The sequence below is a fragment of the Pteropus alecto genome, unplaced genomic scaffold (genome assembly GCF_000325575.1).
Source record: "Pteropus alecto unplaced genomic scaffold, ASM32557v1 scaffold22, whole genome shotgun sequence".
NCBI classification, from domain to species: Eukaryota; Metazoa; Chordata; class Mammalia; order Chiroptera; family Pteropodidae; genus Pteropus; species Pteropus alecto.
In genome coordinates this window covers 9510625-9516076 of record NW_006434839.1, presented here as the reverse complement: position 1 = coordinate 9516076, position 5452 = coordinate 9510625, and the positions used below count along the sequence as shown (strand labels likewise).

General features: G+C 53.1%; 1 pseudogene; it reads right to left on the bottom strand.

The window, feature by feature from the left end:
- Positions 1-559: 559 nt before the first annotated feature.
- On the bottom strand, positions 560-677 carry LOC112478785 (annotated as a pseudogene).
- Positions 678-5452: the final 4775 nt, after the last annotated feature.

Sequence of the window (5452 nt, the reverse complement as noted above, 5' to 3'; positions counted from 1 at the left end):
CCCAGGCCTAGGCAGCAAGCAGCCTTGACTGTGGCCCAGCAGATCACACTTTACAAGATTCTTCCTTGAACACTTTCATTGTCCCCTCAGATCTCGGGGGTGAAAGAAAATCTGAGTCTTGATGGGAGCACGTATTTTCCAAGCTCACCCAGAAGGCACTTGGCAGGTGCAGGCTCAGACCCAGGTCCTCTTCCTCCCAGCCCCTGGAGTGCCACCGGCTATTTACAAAGAGCCTTCACACACTTCTCCTGGACTCTCGGGACAACCCATTCTGCCCACGAGGAAACAGAGGCTCTGGGAGATTGAGTGGCTTTTCCAAGTCCCACGGCCAGTGAGCGGCAGAGCTGAGACTTGAACCCTAATTTCTTGGCTCTCTGGCTCCAGCATTTGTCCCTGCGATGCTCATCTGACCTCAGTTCTTGTCAGGATCCAAGGAGCCCTCTCTACCTTGCCTAATTCTACTGGGGACCACAGTAGGGGTTCACTCCGGCCACCTACCCCAGTCTCAGCTAGTTCTAGCTCAGCCACATTTAAATAACTGTTTGTTTGTTTTTTTTAATGCCTACAGCATCTGGTCTTCCTAAGTGGTCTCCCATCTAAGTACTAACCAGGCCCGACCCTGCTTAGCTTCCGAGATCCGACAGATTGGGCACGTTCAGGATGGCATGGCCGTAGTAAATAACTGTTTTCTTAACATAGCTCTGACCTTGCCCGGAAGACCCCTGGACACCTTGCTTTATTTCCGGTTGCCCTCAGTCTTAAGATTAGAAGACCAAGATAATCCCCCAAAGACTCTCGCATTTCCTGCGCTGTCCGTTTTCATCATGAAAATTCAGACAACAGAACGCCTTGCTATCACATAGGCTGTGTGTCTCTGTGTGTATTCTCCACCCGCAAACTCAGACCCCCCACCTGTGACTGTCCTAGGGCTTCGGTGGTAGCAGTTCCTGTCTGGCACATGGTAGACACTTATTAAATGTTTGCTGAAATAATGAATGGCATTTGTTAACGAACATGGTTTCTTTGTCTGGACTGTAATGAAAAAACCCAGGGGGAAGGAAATTACATTTATTGGGTGGGCCCCTGATGCTGTGCGAAGCTAGTTAGAATGCCCACTTTATGGATAAGAAAACTGAGGCTTGAGAGGGTTAATAATTTGGTCAGTCAGCTAGGATGGGATGGAGCAGGGACTTGAACGGAGTCTGTCAGCACATGCCACCCCTCTGTCTGTTGTATGTGAGGAGAGTGGGTGCAGGTATCTCTGAATGGGCCCTGTGGCTGCTGGTGGGCAGGGAGGGAGCCCAAGATCTGGACAGGCCTTGGCCCCATCTGGCCAACTACGCCAGTGAAGGCAGGACAGGTGCCGGTCACAAAACTATGAATTTCAAACTTTCCTCCAGAGCTGTGTCTCCAAATTCAGCATCAGCCACCACCTCAAAGAACATCGCTCTGCTCCAACGTATAAGGTCCAGGGAGACTTTCTAACCACTTTGAAATCGAACAGGCCAGCCCGATATTCGGCTTATGCAGGCCTCGGGCGACACTTGGCAGCCATTTGCAGTTTGTGGCTTCAGCTGGCTGAGGCCACCAGAGGCCCGGATATCAGTGTGATGGTTCCCTGCCAGCCCCTGGGAGGGGGAGATGGTGGTCCTCGTGGGAATGGTAATGCTACTCCATTAATGCCCGACTCCTGAAAACCACTGGGATGCCTTTCGTTTACGTACTTGTTTGTTTATTTGAGACCTGCTTCCAGAAAGAACATACAACAAAAAAACATCCACCAGAGAGCTATTCACAGAAAAAGAACAGCAAAACCCCACAGAAGGAGGGGACAAACACACATGGAACCGCTAGCTAATGCAGCAGCGTGCCTAGTGCGCGTCTGTGTGCTGACCCCAGGAACCCAGTGAGCCCTCACTACAGGCATGGCCAGGGTCGGACTGAGGGTGGCCTGGTGGTGTGCGGCGGCTTCTCCTAGGGCAGCTTACACTTTCCCTCCACCTGAATATCCAGGGGACACGAGGGGACCAGGTCTTGGCCAGAGGCCAGCTCTGAGCTTGTGTTACACGAGATTCTCTTACATCAAGAGATACAGGTTTCAGCAAAGGTGCCCAGTGCTAGCTGGCTTTGGGGTGGGCTGCCGAGGCCAGGTGGTTGGGCACCTGAGCGGCTCCAGGTTTTCTGCAACAACCCTGGCCCTCTGATCTGCAGCCCACTGCGTGGGTTATCATAACCCCTTCTGGCAGAGAGCAGCTCCCAGCCTGGGAGGAACGGGGCATAACCAGAGGCCCGCCTAGGCGCTCAGCCCTGCTGGGTCTTCCTGGGAGCCTCCAGCAAGAAAGCACAGCAACTACAATATCTCATGGGCACTGGGAGGTGCCTACCATCTTTTTCTTTCTTTCATAGCCCATTTGGTGGGAGCTTGAGGAGAGGGCTAGGGAGGCTGGTGAAAGGCCATCTGAGGCTGCTCGTCAACAAAACTATCCATGTACAGGATAGAATTACTTGTATCAAGTACATGAAACTTTTAATCCACTTGGTAATCAAACAGGGCATCACTCTGGGCTGCTACGAGCCTAAGATGACAGTGTATTTTCCACCCACTTCACAGGTGGGGAAACTGAGGTGGAGGGGAGGCTCAGAAGTCATCCATTCAAGCCAAGCAGGCAGTGGAGAATTCAGAGCCCTGGGCTCCAAGGCCAGCTTGCACCATTGCAGAGGGCAGAGTGGGGACACAGCTTGCCAGCAAGGGGTGCTGCAGGCAACATCTGTTATCTTCTGGCAGAGTCCCTCTAGTATGAATCGGGGGCTACAAAAAATATTTTCTCATCTGAGCATGCCCATGAACTTGAGTTTCTGTCTGCAGAAGCTAGGTACCTTCTCTGGGCCCCAGCCCAAACTGACTGAAGAATTAGCAACCCACTGCCCTGGGGTTCCTCATTCTGCCTCCAGCCAAGACGATTCTGATTCTGGTTGGAGCTCTGCCACCATCTCTCTGCAGGACTTTGGGCTAGTCTCTTTGCATGTTCCTCAGTTTCTGCATCTGTAAAAACAGGGCAAGGCTGGTGGTCCCATCTGTGTCTGGAATGGCTGTGTGCCTCCAGTCAGACAAAGAAGGGAAGAGAACTTTGCTGAGCAGAAAATGCTAGACCCCCATGAGGGTCAGTAACATGTCATGGCCAGAGCCATAGTGGTGAGGTGACACTGGACAGTATAGTGGGGAGCACTGTCCTGGAGGCCAAAGGATTTGGCTCTGGACCTTGAGGCTCTGGGCCATGGACACATATCTCTAAAGGAAGGAGCTGGAACTCCCTCCCAGCCAGGGCGTTCTACAGCGTTCTCGGACTGCCAATGAGAGCAGGGGGTTTTCCTTGGTTGCACCCGCCCCCCACCCCATGCCTGGGCCCCTGGACACCCTTGGCAGAGGCTGTGCATACTCTGGGCACTTGTACCAGACATCTGCTGCCACCCATGCCTTGAGGAAGCCACAGCCTCAGCCTCAGCCTCTCAGCCCACCCAAGCTCCTTGGTGTGTTTTCTGGGAGCACAGGATGGAACAGCACAGGTCAGAATAGAATGGCTTCTAATTCTGAGCTGGCACTTGAGGGAAAAGCCCTTTTGAAGGTCGGCACTGGGGCACGGCCTGGTCCCCACTGGTGGAGACAAGATTTTAGAATGTCACATGACTGGGAGGACCCCTTTCTGGCTGCATGAAGATGAGTGGCAGTTGTCACAGGCTGCAATTAGGTGCCTTCTGAGTGGCCTGAGCAGCTGAGGAAAATGTAGGCCTTGAGTCTGGGGTTGCCAGATAAAACACAGGACGCCAGTCAGGTTGGAATTTCAGGTCACAGAGAACCATTTTTTAGTATAAGTATGTTCCAAATATTGCATAGGACATACTTACACAAATAAAGTATTCTTCGTTTATCTGAAATTGAAATTTGACTGGGAATCTTGTATTTTTATTTGCCACATCTGGCAACTCTAGCTGCGTCCCATCCCCCACCCCACCCCCAGGCCTTGCAGCTGGCTACAATGTCTCTGACACAAGTTCCCTGGGCACCGGGGACATCCTCCTGTGCTCTCCTTCCGTCACCGTGAACCTCTCTGTTGCCTGCTCTTGCTGGCTCTGTTTCTGTTTCTCGTTCTGGTCTCCGTCTGCTCAAATCGGACCCTCCTGCCCTTCACCTTCTGTCTTGTGCAGTTGCTCCTCAGCCCCCCTCCCGCACACCCTGCTGCCCCACAGGTGACACTGGTCAGCACGACTAAGAACATCTGGTCCCAAGGACTCAGACCCACCCCAAGGGGTGGCCACACTACCATGAAGGCGGGACCCCTGAGGGTGAGGAGAGATGGGGGATTAGGCTCTGCTCCCTGTAATGTGAGGAACACAAGCCTGAGGCTCCAGGACACAGCCCCTCTCACCCCAGCCTCTCGCAAGACCCTTCTTCACCTGGGAACAGGTTGGGACCCATCTAAGGGCAGTTGGGATGTGCCCTAAAGGGGTAAACACTGTCCTTTCTGTACCAGGTGAAGGGAAGGCAGCAGGAACAGGCTGTCCGTGGCTGCTCCCATGCCCCACCCACTTGCAGCAGGCCTGGATGGGCCTCGGAGCAGAGAACCTCCCAGACCTGCTCCACCCAGGGGCCCAAATGAGCAGCAACAGGAAGGACCTTCTACCACCTTCAAGCCCCAGAAAAAGGCCTAAGACCACTGGAACAAGGTGGGAGGACAGGGTCGAGTCCCACCAGTGGCTAGGAGCGTCCTGCTGGCTTTCCTGGCTAGCATTACCTTAAACAAGCTACTTAACCTCTATAAACCTCAGTTTCCTCTTCGGCAAGATGGGAATAAAAACCTATGTACCTCATGGGAACGTTAGGCTTAACTTCAATAATCTATGCAGAGCTTTGAGCACAGCACACGGGGATAAGGGCCCTTGGTACATGTTTCTCCGTCCACAGGCCGGGAGCCATCCCCAGTATCTTGTCACATGATAATTAACCAAAGGGGAGGCAGCTCCTAGCGGACAAGACCACCTATCCGAACTCAGGGGTCCTACAGACCAACCCCAACTCCTGGAAACACAGAGTGCTGGAGCTGAGAAGTTTGTCCTCTCAGCCATGAGGTAGGCTTGCTGAGCGGCCTGAGGAGGCGGCTCCTGGGCCCAGGACACACAGCTGGCCTTAGGGGTAGGAGCCAGGAGATAGAGACCCTTCTTGCAGGGAAGGACACACTACCTGAGTGACAGAGAAGCCGTGGAAAAAGGGGTGAGGGTGCCAGGCCTGCCTGCCTTTGCGCCGTGGGGTGCCTCTCAGCAGAATTTTGTTGGGGTGCTTTGGATTTTTATTTTTTGTTTTTCTCTGATTTTCCTTTAAAACTAATGTTTTTACCCTATCACAGAAGTAACCCTTAGAATTGCAGACAGAGGAGACCAAGCGGAAGCACACAGCCCG